This window comes from Myotis daubentonii, chromosome 2 (assembly GCF_963259705.1).
Source record: "Myotis daubentonii chromosome 2, mMyoDau2.1, whole genome shotgun sequence".
Lineage (NCBI taxonomy): Eukaryota > Metazoa > Chordata > Mammalia > Chiroptera > Vespertilionidae > Myotis > Myotis daubentonii.
Genome location: NC_081841.1, coordinates 10485334 through 10504607, shown reverse-complemented (window position 1 = coordinate 10504607; position 19274 = coordinate 10485334). Strand labels below are relative to the sequence as shown.

General features: G+C 51.7%; 1 protein-coding gene and 1 non-coding gene across 8 annotated transcripts in view; both read right to left on the bottom strand.

Moving 5' to 3' along the window:
* The window catches only part of LARGE1 (LARGE xylosyl- and glucuronyltransferase 1), a 440149-nt gene that overhangs the window by 272575 nt on the left and 148300 nt on the right, over positions 1 to 19274 (bottom strand). The gene's annotated exons all lie outside the window — the stretch shown is intronic.
* Positions 4843 to 4979, bottom strand: LOC132229057 (small nucleolar RNA SNORA76). Its single transcript, XR_009451624.1, has one exon. It is a non-coding gene; the product is annotated as a small nucleolar RNA SNORA76 (small nucleolar RNA).

The following is a 19274-nucleotide window of genomic DNA, read 5'->3' as shown; positions in this document are numbered from 1 at the left end:
CCCACGGCCTTGGAAACTGGGACTTTAAAGGAAACGTTGTATAATGATACCAGTTTGACCCTCGGCTCATTAATATAATAAACGAGAGTTAAGTTCCTACAACCTATTTCTGGTCACAAAAATATCCCCAAATTTCTAAATAAAGATAAAAATAATTTTCAATATTAAGCACTGAAATAAATGTGAGCGACACATACATTTAAGAAAAGGTCATGAAAACACATAAGACAATTATTTCCCAACCTGCTCACCCCAGTTCAGGGTCACCGGTGGCCAGGGCCTCTCCTGGAGGCTCAGGACACCAGGTGGAACCCATCCTTGGACAGGGTGCCCTTCCATGTCAGGGTCACACACACACACACTCACCCAGACAGGGAAACTTAGACACATCGACTCACCCGGCATGTGCCTCTTTGGGATACGGGAGGAAACAGAGTCCCCAGACCATGCAGCCATGTGAAAAACATGCAAACTCTATCCAGACAGTAGCCCTGACCAGGACGCGATCTTTTTTGTTTTTTTTAATCTCATCAACATTTTAACAAAACGACATTATTTGAGGACCTTCTGTATAACCCCTTTCAAGATAAGGAACGTTCTGGGGTGAAGATGTAATTCACTCCAACACCTTCCCAGTCACTCTCCACCTGCCCGCTCCACAGGCTCCCATTCTTCTGATTTATCCCCATTATAAACTGGTTCTTCCTGTGCCCAAACTTCATCTATTAGGAATCACAAGAATATAATCTTTGGAGAAGACTTTCACACAGCATATCACTTCTGGGCCCCGTCCGTGTTGTAGCTGGTATCAGCTGTCTCTTTCTCTTTATTGCTCAGGGAGTGACAGTCTTTGATATGAATATATCACAATGTGCATACCCACTCTCTCACTGAGGAACACCGGACAATGACTACAATTGGAACTGAAGGGTCAGGGAATAGGTGTCTGTTTAGTTCTATAAGAAACTGTCGGGCTTCTTTGCGAGGTGGACAATCCCTTTCATACAAACGTCGCGTGAGCGTTCCAGCTGCGCCCAACCTCACCAACATCTGTCGCTGTCAGTCCTTTTCACTTCAGCCCTGCAGGCGGGCTTGCGGGGGGGCCTCTCACTGGGGGTCCCTGCCTTCCTGCAGGGTCCTTGACCATTTTCAGAATTCCACTTTGATTCCCGGAGAGTGCTTTTTAGTGTAGCTCTGTCTGCGGCTTTTTGCGTGGCTGCTCTGAATATGGCAATATACACGCACAACTTATCAAAATCTACCGGGGCGATGTCTGAACAATTTGGGTGAAATGCAGAAATCGTTGCATCCCCCGATCCCTTCCCATTTACAACAGGATTGTTTTATCTTTCCTCTGCGTACGTGGAGAGCCACGGAGACATTTCCGAAATGCCTCCACATGCAGGACACCTGCTGGGAAAGCGATTCCCTCCGGGCCCACACTCCTGTGTGAGAAGAGAGGCAGAAATGAACAGCAGGGGGTGAAACACCTCTCTGCTGTTTCTACGCTTTTCTGGCAAACATGGCCTGGCAAACATGGCGAGGGGTGTGTTTCCTCCCAAGGCATCTGTCGTCCGATCCCCAAGTCTAGTCCTGAACTTCATGAGCATCAAATAAGGTGCCCATTCCGCTGCCTTGGCTCCCGCGGACACATGTGTTCCTCCCCGGAGGAGGTGACCCGGTGGCTTCCCACCCAGTTCCTGGGTGGGCAGGTTCAATGTGGCCCGGAGAACTGCTCCTTGCAGCTCAGCCTACAGCCCGCACCTCCAGCTGCTCCTAGGATTTGGTAAGGCACCTAATACGGGCCACGTCCTTTCCTGGTTATATTCACGCGTTCTCGCAGGTGTACAAGAACTCCAGTAGAGTCCCACGGCTAATTATCACAGAGCTGGGATCAAAACCCAGATCCACTCTTTCTTCCACACCAAGCCTCCCTCTGCACCAAGTTCTTCAAAGGAGGAGCTGCAAGTCCATGTTCTACTTTAAGAACATGCGTGAGAACAAAATGTTTGCATTTCTTTGTCATTCCCTCTGCCTGGGATGCCCTCCACACCCTCTGACTCCCTGTGGCTCTTCCACTCACCCTGCAGTGCAGGCCAGTTCAGGCGCCACCGCTGGACCATGCACATCTGGGGGCCGACACTGGGTCTTCCCCATCAGCAAGGTGGTACAGCAGCCCGCTCTGGGGCCCATGCCACTCACTACCTTGGATGTGCTAAGCAACCCCTCCCTGCCTCAGTTTCTCTTTCTGTAAAACTTGAGTAATAATGGGAGCTGCAGCCAAAACCGGTTTGGCTCAGTGGATAGAGCATTGGCCTGCGGACTGAAGGGTCCCGGGTTCGATTCCGGTCAAGGGCATATACCTGGGTTGCGGGCACATCCCCAGTGGGGGATGTGCAGGAGGCAGCTGATGGATGTTTCTGACTCTCTATCTCTCTCCCTCCCTACTTGTAAAAAGTCAATAAAATATATTAAAAAAAAAATAATGGGAACTGCAGCCCTAACCGGTTTGGCTCAGTGGATAGAGCGTCGGCCTGCGGACTGAAGGGTCCCAGGTTCGATTCTGGTCAAGGGCATGTACCTCGGTTGTGGGCACATCCCCAGTGGGGGGTGTGCAGGAGGCAGCTGATCAATGTTTCACTCTCATCTATGTTTCTAACTCTCTATCCCTCTTCCTTCCTCTCTGTTAAAAAAAAAAATTAGTAAAATATATTTTAAAAAATAATAATAATGGGAACTACATTTCACAGGGCAGTTCCAAGAAGTCAAAGAGGTGATAAAATCAAAGCATTTGGAGGAATGCTTGGCACGTAATAACCACTTAGTAAACACTAGGTCATAGAGAAGACCCAGCATAGCAGACACGGAATTCAGTCTGCGTTTACCGAATCCAAACTGCAGTTTTGGGATTGAATTCTGTGCCTTAACTTTTTCTGAGCTCATGAGTCTGCCACACCCACTCTTCTCCACAGCCCAGCAAAAAGCCGGGATCCAGTCCCCAACAGGGACATTATTTAGATGGAAGAAGATTTTCCGCAGCCGTTCTGGTCTTCAGAGCCTCGCCAAGAAACAAAGGAAAAGCAATATAAATGTTAATGGGAAATTGCCTATTGGCTTTCACTTAGGCCAATCTGGTACAGCACAGCAAAGAGGTAATGAAGACAGCTGAAGGGACGGGAAAACATGGGACCTGACAGGCTGAAGCCCAGGGGCGCCTCTGTTCCCAGGAGGAAATGCAATTCCACGCCCACAAGGCTGCATGGAAATCAGCACACAGGGTTTCCCCCTGGGATGTCTCCATGGTTACTGCCCTGGCCCCCGCTTTCCTGGGCACCCATCAGCCAGTTCTCCGAGGTGCAGGCCATAAGAATGTTAGGTACGAAGAGCAGAGAACTACACTGGGGTAGGCTGAGTAATGGTCCCCCAAAGATGCCCATATGCTAATTCCTCCAATTTGTGAATGTTTTATTAATGGCAAACGAGACGTGGTAGGTATGACTAAAGGCGCTGAGACAGGGAGATTATCTTGGACGATGATCTGGCTGAGCCCAATGTAATCACAAGACCCTTCTAAGAGAGACGCAGGACGAGTTAACATCAGAGGAAGAGTCAGTGTGATGAAGGAAGCAGAGATTGAAGCGATGCCCTTTGCACATAAAGGAAGAGGCCAGAAGCCAAGGAATATAGGCAACCAGATGAAGCTGGAAAAAAAGCAAGGAAATGAATTCTGCTCGCAGAGCCTCAGGAAGGAGCCAGCCCTGCGGACACCCTGATCCCAGCTCAGAGAGACTGACAGTGGACTTCTGACCTCGACAAGTGCAAACAAATACTTCTGCCTTTGTTTAAGCAGCTAAGTTCGTGGTAATTGGTTATAACAGCAACAAGAAACTAATACACATTGGTTGTTTGAGGTGCACCTTCAAGAATGTTGGATACGAATGCCAGAAAAATGAAACTGACTGAGGGGGCAGTGGAATCGTGAAAGAGTGTGTGCACCAGGCCGAGTTCCCATTTTATCCTCAACATGGGCAGCTGCTGTGGGACATTAGGCAGAGGGATGGTGGAATAAGACTGTCTCTATAAAGCCCTGAATGATCAGATCCTTAGATCTTAAATCCAAGGACTTACCACATGTCTAATTTCCCATTTTATGGACTCTCATTTCTTTTATCACAGGCTATAATGACTTTATGAAAAGAAGGATAAACCTACTGGGGTAGGTTAACTCTGTTTCCAGCCCTCCACACTCCAGGCTAATGTTTTCCAAGATGCATCACCTGTATTTGCAGAGCTGTTAGCAGGCACAAGTATGCCTGTGTGGAAAGCTGTACTGTGCTAGAAATTGGGAGTTTACGCCCACCCCCCCAAATCCTGGCCAGATGATTGCTGTATTCCTAAAAGGTCACACTCAAATGAACGCTCATCCCCACCCCACCTCACCTCCAAGAAGGGTCAGGCAACCTACACTCACTGAGCGCTCACTCCGAGCCAAAAGCTCTGAACAGTCCCTTGTTGAGACCCCTAACGGTCCTCAAAGGAAGAACCCTTCCAGACAGAACTCTAGGTCCTAGGGGGACTCCGAGTCTGGAGGGACCCAACCCCATTCCCTGATCACAGCTGCCTTAAGGCACAGGGGCCCATCAGGGAAACCCGGCAGAGGAGATAAGCTACCACCTATGTGCCCAGACGGCTGCCCAGTCTCTGTCCACACAGAAAGGCCTTTAAATATCGAATTGCCCCAGCCTCCAGGTCCCTGCCCTTCCTACCCGCCACACACATCACATCCCGTGCCCCCCGCCCCCCCACCCCATGCCTCCTCTCCCGCCAGCTCTGCCCTTTGCCCACTGTCACTTGCTGCCAAAGGAACCGCTTAGTGGCATTTAAGCAGTCCTGGATCTGAGCAAGTCCGGTTCGCTCTGGCACAGCCACCAGGCCCCTGAGGCCACTAGCCAGGCACTGCAGAGGTTCCAGGGCAGTGCCTTGGCTGTGCCAAAGCAGGGGACCTGCAGGAAGGGGTGCTCAGTGGCCTGAAGAACTGGTTTCAGAAACCACTAGGCCTCTCTGGGCCTCAAGGAAAACAGCAGATTGCTGCCTTCCCATCATCACTCCGCTCCCTCCCAAATGGGACCTCCCACAGGTTGGCATCATGCACCTGACACTCCCCACGGCCACAGGGGGCGCTGTGGTACTGAAACACCAAACTGCCTGAAGACCTGGGATGCATGTGGAGTTGTCAATTTGGGGCTATATTTTTATTTTTTTTGGTTAATCCTCACCCAAGGATATTTTTCCATTAAATTTAGGGCTATTTTAAACGGCACTGCTAATGAACCACTCCCACAGGTCTCACTCTCCCCTTTTCTTTGGGAGTCTGTATTCGGGGACAGCACATTCCTAAAACTAGAATCACGGAGTTAAAGGGTAAGATGTACAACAGGCAGCTTACTCCCGCAACACAGAGCCAACCGCCTTTAACTGAACAGAGGCTTTCTGTAGTTTCTCTTCAGCATCACACAATGTTCAGTCAGCCCCACTGCACAGATGAGAAGAGTGATGTCATGTCAACCACAGCGACTCGGCCAAGGCAAGACGGTGACTTTGAGACAGGGCAGGAAAAAGAATCTAAGACCCCGTCTCTCCCAGTTCTGGTGTATCTGCTGGATTGCTCTGATCTTTGAGTCACCCCATCCACAGAAACAGCTTTTTTTATTAAATACTAGAGGTCCGGTGCCCAGATTCATACACCAGTGGGGTCCCTCAGCCTGCCCTGCAGGGATCAGGCCGAAACCGGCTCTCCAACATCCCCCAAGGAGTCACGGATTGTGGGAGGGCGGTTCTCGGGTGACACCCCCCCCCGCCCCCCCCCCCCCGGAATCAGACTCCCTCCTCTCTGGTTTCCGGTGTGTCACCCGAGAGCTGAAGCTGCCAAGTCACCACAGCTCGGCAGCTCCTACGTTGAGTGTCTGACCCCTGGTGGTCATTGCACGTCATAGCTACCAGTCGGACAGTCTGATGGTTGCTTAGGCTTTTATATACATAGGTAAATGAAAATGCCCTAGCTGGTTTTTGCCCAGTGGATAGAGCATAGGCCTGCGGGCTGAAGGGTCCCGGGTTCAATTCTGGTCAAGGGTGTGTACCTCATTGCAGGCTCAATCCCTACCCCCGATGTGTCTCTCTCACATCAATGTTTCTTTCTCTCTGTCTCTCCTCCTCCCTTCCACTCTCTCTAAAAATCAATGGAGAAATATCCTTGGGTGAGGATTAACAAAAAATAAATAAAGATGATTATAGGCCAGGTTCTGGACCGGGCATTTTATCCCACATCCATCCAAGTCAGCGAGACACCCACAGCGAGGATGCTGCCGCTGACAAAGCCAGTGCCACCTGCCCCTGAATCCTCACACGCGCCAGCCACTGAGCAAAGTGCTTTACATTGCCGTATTAACTCTAGAAGTCTATGCAGAGGGCATCAAGACGCCCAGTTCATAGATGAAAGGAATGAAGCTCATAAAAGTGACTTCCTCCAAGAGCTCCAAGGATCACAAATGGAAAATGCACCCATCAATAAATGGATTTGAACACAGGGCTGCCTCCAGAACCTAAGCATCTCACTGCAGCACTAGGCTGCCCCTGATTCTAACAAAGCCCAGTGGGCGGAGGGGAGGGGCTTTCTAAAGAAGACAGTGAGGAAATCAGCATTCGCCGTGGGTCCGCCTTCCCGGCGCTGTGCTGGCGGGGTGCAGCTGGAACGGTGCTGCGTTTATCTCCGCGCCGTTGGACGGGCTGCATACAAATGCACGCCTTTCTCTTCTGAGGGCTGCTTCCCATCACAGCAAATGTGGATCACAGGATCAGCCGCACCCCAGCGCGATCCCTCCTGGTGGATGGCTCAGAGGGGCCCTCTCATCGCAGCCTGGGAAGGAAGGGACGGCTCCCTCTCAGGGGCACCCTGCGCAGTGCAAAGAGGCGAGCCAACTAGAAAGCAGAAGTCGGTCCAGATAAGGAGAAAGGAGCCTCAGGTTCAAGTCCCAGCCCTGCCAACAGCTCAGTGTGTGACCTGGGAAAGCCAGTCCCGGCCTCGCCATGGCGGATACATTACTAAACAAATAACTTGATGTGACTTCAGACCCCCGCCTGGAGGAGGCAAGGGAGAGCCTAGTAAAGACTGCGTAGCTTTAAAGGGAGGAAATGATTCAGCCAAACAAGTCGAGATAGCCAGGTCCCAGGTTTTTGCACAACTAACCTACCACCTTGTCCTCTTCCTGGCCATGCTCCTGGGACTGGACTGCCTTCCCTGGCCCAAGGCAGCTACCACCTCAGATGCCTCCGGCCCCCACACCAGCCCGCCTGCCGGGACTCCTGCAGACTCACAGAGGCCTGAGAGAGCAAGCAGGACCTCCACCACCCATAAGAACGCTGTCATCTCCCAGAATCCCGAACAGGCTCACCAGCCCGTACAGCTGAATGATGTCATGCCAAACAGAGAAATGGGGCCCTGGCTAGCTTGGCTCAGTAGATAGAGCATCGGCCTGTGAACTGAAGGGCTGCGGGTTCGATTCCGGTCAAGGGCACGTACCTCGGTTGCAAGAATGATCCCTGGCCCCAGTCTGGGCGCATGCGGGAGGCAACTGATCGATGTGTCTCTCTCACATCGAGGTTTCCCTCCTCTGTCTGTCTCTTCCATCCCTTCCACTCTCTAAAAATCAATGGAAAGATACCCTTGGGCGAGGGTTAACAAAAAAAAGCAACGGGAGGGAAAAGGGGGAGAGGCCACCCCATGTGCCACTTCCCTTCCTCAATGTCCTGACACCGGCTGCTGTGCCTGCTCCGGGCCATCCTTCTGCCAAGTGCTAAAGAGGGTCCTCCTGGGAGCACCCCTGCCCTCTGCACAAGCGCCCAACCGCTTTGCTGCATGACCACCAGGGAAATACAGGCGTGCCCAGGTGAGGAGGAAGAGCACCCATCACCTTATCCGGAATTCAGGCAGCCGAGTGGGGCTGCCGGAGACTTGTTTCACTGTCACTCAGAAAGCACATCTCCCAGTGTTCCCGCTGGAAACGGTTCCAGGGTTCCTCCTACTGGGGTCCAGGGCCACGTTCACAGTGCACAGCGGAGGTTTTCCAGGCGCACGGGAGGCCAGGCACCCGTGCATCACCCCCCTTCCTTTCTCCAACTGCTCTGGCTTCCCAGCCAAACTCACTCCCTGCCCCCAGTTCTTTGGAATCAAAAGAACGTCTCTTAAAAAAATCAAGCTGTTTTGGGAATAAAAGTGTCGATTCATAAATTCCCCACTTGGCCTTGTCTACCTGCAAACACACAGAAGAGTCTGGGGAAGTGAAAGAAGAGGATTCTGTTTCTCTTTTTAGTTTCCAGATGGGGCTGCTGCCCACTGGCCACCCACACACCCAAGGGGCTGATGTCACTACCGTGACTTGAGTAGTACCTGCAGACCTGGGGACCAGCGCCCCCACAGCACAGAGGGCATCGGAGAAAGACAGATGGAAATCAGGAAACCAGCATGTACTTGGCTCGGGACGGTCTGCAGAACCACCAAGCAGAGACCAATCAAATGCACAGGTGTGCACACCTGCCAGCGGGCCTGAGTGGGCCTCAGAGAGGCTGAAGCAGGTCTTAGCAGGGCAGAGCAGGTCCTAGAGCAGTGGTTCTCAACCTTCTGGCCCTTTAAATACAGTTCCTCATGTTGTGACCCAACCATAAAATTATTTTCGTTGCTACTTCATCACTGTAATGTTGCTACTGTTATGAATCGTAATGTAAATATCTGATATGCAGGATGGTCTTAGGTGACCCCTGTGAAAGGGTCGTTCGACCGCCAAAGGGGTTGCGACCCACAGGTTGAGAACCGCTGCTCTAGAGGGACTGAGCGGGTCTGAGAGGGGCACAGACGCTGGACCAGGCTCATGAAACCTGAGGTGCTCAGAAGGACGGAGCCCCACATGGGGCCCTACTAGGACCCTCAGCACAAACTGTGGTCATTTGCTAGGATGAACCAAGCACATGGTCTGCAGGAGGAAAAATGCTTTCAGCTGAGCCTGGCGCCGTCTCGTGAACATCTTGCACAGGTCGAAGAGAAGATGCTGACCCCAGTGGACCTGCCATTGGCAAGGGAATCTAATTGTTATTACTGTGCGCCCGGCAGTGAGTCCATCTCCTGGCAGTGAGTCTGTCTACCAGAAGTAGCGCCACGGATGGTGGTGGTGCTGGTTAATGTGTGTGCAGAGACCGGACAGAGGCTCCAGCCTGAACCTGCCTTACCTGGCCTCGCCAGGACTCCCCACCATGTGCCACACACTGTCACCTCAACATGACATCACCTGCCTTCCGGTGAACTGCTTTCTTCAGGTGAAAGTCATGGTATGAGGCTGCTAGGGCTGCCATAAAGTTCCACAGTTTGCATGGCTTGAGCAATGGAAATGTATGTTCTCATGGTGCTACAGGCTGAAAGTTCAAGACCAAGGTATTAGTAGGGATTGTCTCTTCTTTTTTTAAATATACTAGAGGCCGGTGCACGAATTCATGCATGGGTGGGGTCTGGCCTGCCCGCCCCAATAGGGGCCTATGGGGCTGGGTGGGCAGGGGGAGGGGCCTCGGGCAGTTGGCTGGCCCTAACCCCAATCCGGCCCGGATCAGGCTGGTTGGCTGCCACAGTGCGTGTCATAGCCATGGGTCGAACTGGTCATCCCACTGTTCCGGTCACTGGGCTTTTATATATATAGATTTTTATTGATTTCAGAGAAGAAGGGAGAGGGAGAGAGAGAGAGAGAAACATCAATGATGAGAGAATCATTGATCAGCTGCCTCCTGCACATCCCACACTGGGGATTGAGCCCACAACCCAGGCATGTGCCCTGAACGGAATCAAACTGTGACCTCCTGGTTCATAGGTAGGTGCTCAACCACTGGGCCACACCGGCTGGGTGGGTTTGTTTCTTCTGAACCCTTTGTCCTTGGTGTAAAGATGGCCATCGTGTGTGTGTGTGTGTGTGCACGCGTGTCCTAATGTCCTCTTCTTATAGGGACACCAGTCACACTGGATTAGGACCCACTCACATGATCTAATTTTACTCAACTGTCTCTTTCAAGGCTCTATCTCCACATACAGACGCCTTCTGAGATGCTGAGTGCTAGGATTTCAACCTACGCATTTTGAGGGGGACACATGTAACAGTCATTGCCATCTTCATACCACCGATGAGCATGGGGAACACAGGAAGTCTCAGTGGTTTGCTAGAGGAAGGAGATCTTAAAAGAGTGACACAGGGACTGGGACCCAGGGCCCATCTAACTTTATCCCATGGAGTCACTGGCATTGAGAATGCCAAGACCGCTCTAGGATTCAAACTGCTTTTTGTTGCGCCAGTAACTTCCTATCAGCATAACTCATTCTTGTCTATTCAAGGTTGTCCAGGCACCTGGCTGTGCCGAGCTACCTGCTCTCATCGCAATGCACCAATTTTAATAAGACTTCCACACAGGCCACTCCACTGTGGGGTCACAACAACCACCCCCACCCCCCCCAATGAGCTCCCGTTTGATGGATGCCCGCTCTCCAAATTGGATTCCATGCTTCCTAGGACCCTCATGTTGATGCCTTGTGAAAAACCTCGCGCACAGCAGTTTCCTGATAAGTATTTGCTGAATGCATGAACGGATGGATGAATGAAGTGGTCAAGGTAACCTCGAAAGACCTTCCCAGTTTTAAGCTCCATGATTCTGCTCCAGAAAGACTGATGGCTGTATCAGACCCAAAGCAGAACTTTTTTCTCTATTGAGCACCTTCCTCCCAGGCAGGCAGTGTGTCAAGCAGCATCACCCAGTGACACAATGTAGTGCTAAGAAATGGCCATCGAGAGTAACGGCCTTTGCCCAGGTACAGAAAGATGGAAAGTCCTGGGACCCATTACACTTTTCCCGTAGAATTAATCTGTGATGTACTTTCCTCTCTCACAGATCCTTGCTAGCTGGAAAGAAAAAAAAAATAAAGGAAAAGTTCGCCGTCATTATTGAACTCCACTGACCCTGCTATGTGGACTCCTATTGGGAAAATACCATTGTCATTCAACAAATGTCTGTGAGTGGCTCCTCCATGAGCAAAACTACCACAAGCAGGTTCTAAAGAAGCAGACGATCACAGCTCATGACAGCATGGCATTTGCCAGAAATTCAAGGAGATAGAGAAAATTCAAGATTGCAGAATAATGTCATTAATACAGAGTATATCAACATGTGTAAGCCTTTGCAGAATACCCATCACCAGGGTAGGGCTAGGATGTTACAGAATAAAGGCTTCTCAGAAGAGATGTGGTGAACCAAAGGAGAGACGAAAGCGAAAACCTTGGCCTTGGCCCTGGAAAACAGCGAGGTCTGCGGGGCTCGGACATGACCGTGGACGGGGATCAGCCAGGGTGCTGAGCAGGTTAGGAAGAGCGATGGCGTCGAGGAAAGGCTGGAAGCTGTGCCACATGTGATGGGAAAGGGATAGTGAGGAGCTGGCTGGCTGGGGAGGAAGCGGGGCTGAGCCCGGCAGGCGCAGGGGGTCCTGGAGGAACACAGTGGCCCTTCACACCGAGGCGTTCAGCCTGGATACAACGTGCACCAGAAACCCACTCAACATCCTGAGCCGAGGAATACGACGATGCGAGAGGTTTCTGGGGAATTAATAGCACGGCTTTCATTGGAGTCGAATGAACCAAAGGAGGGGCCCCAGTACCAGGCCCCGGGATCCTGTACTCCAGAGGGGACAGCAATGTCCTTGAAAAGCGGAGTGCGTTTGGACAGGAGGTCGCTGTCTCAGCAAAGGGCTATCAGTGCGGAATATAAATGTTGTGTAACATTTTTCTCAGGAGGCCAGTTAAAATTTTCAAACATTTCCAAAGCAACAAATCACAGAACTGGAAAAGACTTTCGACAACAAACTGTGCCAAACCCTCGTGTTAGAAAATCACTCATTCTTCATGTATTCGGCCCCCCTGCGTATGAGGTGCCGTGGCAGGGATTGTCAGAGAGGCAAAGGGGTGAGAACCGCTGGGCTCCAACTGGATTCCTCACAGGTGCAGCAGTTTCACCCGGTGACCAAGGGGAACCGAGGCAGAAGAGGGAGAGGAGTCTGTGCTAAAGCAGGGGCTGTGCCAGGACAAGGCGTGACCCTGCGGCTCTTGTGTTTTGTAAACTGTGGGAGCCAAGAGATGGAGGGATGGGGAGATTGGGGGCTGGAAGGATGGGGGGATGGAGGTGGAGGGATGGAGGGATGGGGAGATGGAAGGATGAGGGATGGAGGGATGGACCAGTTCCAGACAGGGCTTTAAGAAGAGAGGTGGCAGGGCAGAACCCAGGACTCTGAGAACAGACTGGATTCATCCTCTTTCAAGGGCTCTAACCTATGGACTACAATCCTCTGCTACACCCAGCCCCAATCCAGAACTCTTCCTACTCTCATTGAAATGTGTCCAAAAATACTGAATGGAATGAAAGTATGCTCTGGAAACCAGAAATAGGGGTTGATCATTTTCCTGTAAAAAAGTGAGGTGGGCCCAGCTGGCATGGCTCAGTGGTTGAGCATTGACCTATGAACCAGGAGGTCAGGCCACATGCCCAGGGTACGGACTCAATTCCCAGTGTGGGGCGTGCAGGAGGCAGCCGATCAGTGATTCTCTCTCATCACTGATGTTTCTATCTCTCTTCCTCTCTGAAATCAATAAAAATATATTTTTTTTAAAAAAAGAAAAGTGAGGTGAGTTGCCCACAGCAAAGGAATTCACACACAGCTGTTCAGGAAAAGCAAGTACTGGCTACGCAGCCAGTGACATGAGCAGAAACACCCGAGACTGGACAGAGAGAAAAGAGCAGGGAGCAGGGATGAGAACGTAGAAATGTCCGTTTTAAATAGAAGTTGCTTCTTCCAGCTTTCCGAAAACAACAACAAAAAAAAACATGAGAGCTCATGGTTGCTGTCCATTTCGAGGTGCACCATTTGATGGATGAGGACATTGAGGGCCAGGAAAGTGGAGTTAATTTGTCCCAAATTACACAACTGGTGGAAGCTAATGCCAAGACTCGACCCCAGGGGTTTGACAATAGAGAGCTTTACGCTGGGCCATGACCCTATTCAACAACCCCGTGAGGCGGAGAACAAGACGGTGGAGACACCTGGTAGGGAAGCCAGGAAACCTGGATGCCAGGCCCAACACTGACCCGAATGGCCTTGGGCCAGGAAGATGACAGGCTCCTCGGAGGACAGGCCTTCCCTGAGCACAGGCAGCCTTGAGGCAGGCAGGGCCACGGGTCATGGGACAGAGGCCTTCAGGAGGATAAACGCTCAAGAGGAGAATGTTGGCTGAGGCCAGGGACTGGCTGCGAGGTGGGACAGAAGGACAGCCCAGGAACTGGGCGGCGAGGGAGCCACACACGCTACTCCATCATCCGTGGAAAACCATCAGGAAGTCTCGTCTTGGCTCCAAGTGGGGTCAAGACATAGAAAAGAACAGGCAGAACAATGGAGGAATGCAAGAGGTTAGAGTCACAGCAATTGAGAAAGGGATGGAGGGATGGAGAGAGGGATGAAGGGTGAGGAGGGTGAAGGGATAGAGAGAGGGAGGGAAGCGGGACGGGGGGAGGGAGTCAATGAGGACAGGTACATGTTGGTACCATGCATTCTACTTGGCCAACGTGAAAAGTTACTAACATAGCAGTCTTTCAAAAGAGAAAGTAGAGGCAGCACAGGGGGAATGAGAGCCAGTGGCCTTGGCCCCCGCACTCAGCAGCTGCACGGGGAGTCAGGTTTAAATTGTGGTCCTGCTGCCTAGAGCCCACGGCCTGCAGAAATCCGCCTGGCGTGGAGCTGTACTCACAGGTGTGTCAGATATGGGTCCACGGCGACAATGACAGCTGCTCACTCACAGCCCCCTAAACCGCCTGCCCTGGTGGCTGATCGGTTTTGTGCTAGTCCACAAAGGCTCCCCATGAGGGACCCCTCCATCGTGAGAGCGCAATCCCATTGCTTGAGGGATGAGAATGGCCAAGATGCTCAGAGCTTCATTTCATATCTATTTTCTTATAATCAATCAGTTTTATTTAAAAAGGAGGAGGGGGGAGATATAGCTGCAGACCAGGGGAAATGGATACAGCTTAGAGAACGATTATACATAATAGCCCCAGAAGGTTTAGCTGTTCGGATGATCATTAAAGAAATGAATGGGGTTGGTTTTTAAAAAGGTTCCAGCTCCCCCTGCATCCACCAAATCAGACACAACGAAACGAGAAGGGCTATTTCCACTTCTGGACCCACGTTCTAGTGTATCCCAAACAGCCCCTCACTCAGCCCCTCCCACCTCTGCTGCCTCTAGGATATCAATGCAGAGCTCATCTCTGGCTGCCAGAAGCAATGAATGAACATTTTGGGGCCGCTCATCATTGCAGTTACCGGCGGCTTATGTTTAAATGCACCGGCCAGCACACCCTGCTGGACCCAGGCTGACAGTCTAATTACCCTCACAATTCCTTCATTGTCTAGTTGGTGGTTGCGTTACAGGCTTTTTTTTTTTCTTGAGTCATAAACAGCCAGTCCATCTATCTGCTTCCTCTTCTCCTTTGACAATCAGCATTTAGCAAGGAGCCCCCACCAGTCAGCACTGGTGGTCCAAGCAATGGGGGACCAGCTCCTGCCGCCCCACGGAGGTGGCTACCGCAGAGGAAGTCGGCTCTGTCCTACCTCGGACACCCGAGGCCAGAAACCGTCTCCCTCCTCCGTCACATGATCACATAACTGCAAATAAATGGAAAAGCCCGTCTTCCTCTGGAAACATGGAACGGCCAGCTCTGGAGTCCGACAAAACTGGTTCGAATCCTGACTGGTTTGTATGGGCACCACTGGGCACGTCCCTTCCCTTCCCTCGTCTGTCAACTGTGGGAAAGAATGTTAGCCACTTCCTAGGACTGAATGGCCACAGTCAACATTGAGACAAAAGACACCACACAGTACACTGGAGACAAAGACCAGCAATGACTGGTTTGATCCTATAAAAACTAAACTAAGAACGGTCATATACATTGACCCGAGTCACAAACCAATCAAAGAGGTAAAAACAAAATGGCAGGATAATCTGCAACGTCCAGGTAAAAGGGACTGTGATAGCATCTCCTGTGGCTACCCAACCCGTCCTCACATGGGACTGCTGTCCTGTGGCTTCGCTCACCCCGCTACTTCTCCAAGAACAACCAACCACACATGGACCTCTAACCCATCCAAACCGCACTCTGGCCTCCTCGGCACCCCGACTTGCAACCCCTGAACTCAGGTTCTGGCAGGATGCGGGGTGGCTATTCCATGTGACTGAGGAGCGGGAGGAGGGAAGAACGGGCGGGAATTCTTTCTGAGCACCGTTATCTCATCACCACTGCCCCCAGCGGAGTTTGGGCTCATCAGCCCTTTACTCAGACTGAGAGACTGCGGCTCCCACAGACTCATTAGCTCATGCAGCTTCGCCTTGTCTGCACCCCACTTGAGAAATGTGAACTCAGCTCTGAGGGCCTCCGAGGCCCCCCTGGCTCCCTCCAGGCTGTCCTCCGAAATTCAAGTCACAGGAGCCTCTCTCACTCCTCAGCAGGCAGCTGCCCGGAGGCCTTGATGCAAGCCGTGGAGAGAAACGAGGAAAGTAACAAAACAGGAGCAAGAAGTGGTCGGGAAGCAGGCAGACCTGAGCTCGCTCACCTGGGGGGATCCCTGCACTTCCACCCTGTTCATCTTTTACGTCACACAATGAGGGCTGTTCCCCCCAGACCCCCATCTCACACAGCCAGAAGCTGAGGCCCAGAGAACAGAATAAGCAGTTGGATGGGGTCACTCAGCCCCTTCCTGGCCAGCTCAGGACAGAACTCAGGACTTTTCCCAGGTCTTCACATCAACACGCGACAGCTCACCACCAACAGGTCCCCTTCCTCCAGGCCCACTGGGCCCGCCATGGAGGCACAGCAGGTCCCTGCCACCCTGCTTCTCTGAGTGACTGTCCCTCGGGGCAGGATGCTAACTGGGTATTGGGGTAACACCTGGGCCAGTAGCCAGCCTCTTGTGCTCACGCTGCCCACCCTGCAGGCAGCCCTTCTTCTGACCTGCACGGCAGACATTCTCCCCGGCTCCTCCACTGCCTAGAGCGGTGGCTCCCAGACTTACGCGGGCCTCAGAGCCACCTTGAGGGCTGGCTGAAGCGTAAGCACCCTGGGCTGCACATCCCCGAGGCACCTGCGGCGTGAACCTGGAGCAGAGCCCGGGAATGCGCATTTCAAACAAGTTCCGGGTCAGAAATTCTCTCTCCCAAATGTTCCAATCCAGTGACAGGTGGAAGGATGGTGAATCAGAGCCTATGGACCACTCGGGCGGCATCACGCCTGCGCCTGCGCCGGGCTGAGGTTGCTACTCTTGGACACACAGCTCAGATCTCCCCTGTGACCACAGACAGATGGCGCCGAGCCAAGGACTGTGCTCACAGGCTGTGAATCCCAGCTGACAGCGGGCTCTCCTAGGAAACCTCTCCAAGGAGCTACAAAGCATCCACAATTTATTTAATTTTGAGTTAATTCTCCATCACTAACTCCTAATTCCAAGTTCATGTTTCCCTCTAGATACGCCGTTTCAACTCTTTGCACAATCAACACTCAAATTTCCACCTCACCACGCAGGCTTCCAGAGCGTGGATACAGGCAGCCTTCGCTTTGGGAAACAGGGCCAACCCTTCACGTCAATGCCCGTAGGGTCACTCCTATGTCCGAGGGCTTCCACATTTAGGAAATAAAATACATTACAGCAGTCAGATTGGAATCTCAGATGAAACTAATAGCTTTATGTTAGTACAAGGATGCCCCATGCAATACCTGAGATACACTTATAGTGAAAATTGTTAGATGCGTATCTGAAATTGTAATGAGCAGAACCTTGTATTTTATCTGGTAACACTGCTGCACCTGTGTACTCATTCAAAAATATAGAGTCTCTACTAGGTATTCCTTGCTAGGAATGCAAGCCAGATAAGCAGGGGTAGGCGGGAAATGTGTAAAAACTGGCCGCTGGGGAGAAGATGCCTTTTAATGTTTGCTTATGCGTGGAGTTCCTGCAACCGTCTTGCAAATATGAGGGGCCAGAAGACTGGCCGAGATGCCCATCCAGAGCAGCGTTACTGAGCCACAGAACCGATGGCTGCACCACCTACCTCCAAGGTCTCGTACATGAGACAAACATATGCCTATTGAAGCCACTGTTAGCTGGTCTCTCTGTTACTAGTACCCAAGTGAATCCCAACTGATACACAGCACAAACTGCTCTTAGCCATTGGTCTTACATTATGCCCCTCCCTCCCTCCTTTCCTCCCTCCCTCCCTCCCTCTCTCCCTCCCTCCATCCCTAAGTCCCACCTTCCCTCTCATTCATCCAACCGTCCATCTAACCCAGCCGTGGGCCAGATACGGCCCGTTTGCAATGAATAAAACTATTAAAAAAAAAGACCGTACCCTTTTATGTAATGATGTTTACTTTGAATTTATATTAGTTCACACAAACACTCCATCCATGCTTTTGTTCCGGCCCTCCGGTCCAGTTTAAGCACCCATTGTGGCCCTCGAGTCAAAAAGTTTGCCCACCCCTGATCTAACCGCTCACCCACCACCACGGTGCACCATTTACGTATGCCCCCTATTCGATGGTGCAATACTCTGGACCTGCAGGGAGGCGTCCCAATTAGTGCCTCTGGCTCTCGGGGAGCCAGTCACCACTGCTTCCCACCAGGGCCTCTTCTGGAAGGCGCTTTGTAAGTCTCTCAGCTGCCACCAGAGTACGGGCTTCGTTCCTTCCCAGTCCGAGAAGGCCCCAGACCCTCTGCTGGCCCAGTTCTCCTCACCTCCTCCGTACTAGCTGAAGGTCAGGTGACAACACTGTAGAAATCCCCAAAAAGCCACAGGAGCCCTTGAGGGCCCATAAATCCACTCCCGGACACGCAAGTTCCCACAATGGGACAGGAGTGCTCTTAGGAACAGGTTCTCTGAGAGCTGTTTACCCAACACACACTTCACTGGCATTTAATTCTCTCTCTGATGCAACAAATAGAAAAGGAAACAACGCCTGAAGGGCGAAGATTACCAAAACCTCACCTGGCACCACGGAACCGATCACGTCCTAACATTTTCCCCAACATGCTCCTCCAAAGGCATGTCCTCAAGAGCCAGGCTGCCCGACCCCATCCCCACCCCACCCACAGCATTCGCCATTCATTTACACCCGAGAGAGCCTCTTCTTTGTCATCACTCTGCTTTTATTCCTGCCGCCTCAGCTCTCAAGCCTTGCTCTTTGTCACTGCTGGGTTCCTGCACTACCTCGTGATATACACCATTTAAGAAGAGGCTCAAAAATAAAAAATATAGAGGCTCAGTCACAATACTGCAGTGTGGGCAACCTTTTCCGACTCACTGCGGACAATCCTAGGTACTCGCTATACTTTCCCTGCATCAAGCCAAATGTGCTATGATTTACTGTCAGCTCACAGCCCCTATTAAGATATTGACTAACTATGTCCAGAGAGCAAATGCCCAAACATGTCAGTACCTTCAGGTATCAATCAAAGAGACAGACCACAGCCGAGACCCACCCCCCCCTCTGAGGACCCCTGCTAAGTGTGGTCCATCCGAACCACAGCCTGCCCAGCACACCACCACACTTAGCAGAGACTAACCAGATGCTGGGGAGAAAGCCAAGACAGTGACCAATTGATGCGGGCATGGGGGTTGGACACACTGGAAGGCTCGGGATGAGGCTAAAAAAATAAACAGACAGGAGGCTTCTTAGAGGAAAACTGCTCACATGGAGGATAATTAATTAATGTGTTGACTGGACTCCCAGAGGCGGTCCCAGAAGCTGAAGCCTCAGTACTTTTAATAGACTGTGGTTCCTATTGGGTGGAACCAACATACGCCACAAAGAGCCGGCTGGACGCATGGCCAACCGCCTGGACTTCTTCCATCCTGACCTGCCATTATTTTCCAGAGGACGAAGTGGCTATCCCACCCCAACCCCAAGTCCATAGCTGTGTCCCACCCTGACACTGTCCTCCCCTCCACAGGTTCTATCAGCCAGGGGTCCCTGATCCACAATGGCACCTGGGAGCTTCACCCAGCAGTACTGAGCCCATCATATGTATTCTCAGGGGAATCTACACTAATAAAAGAGAAACATGGTAATTGGCGTACGACCACTACCCTTTCTATTGGCTAATCAGC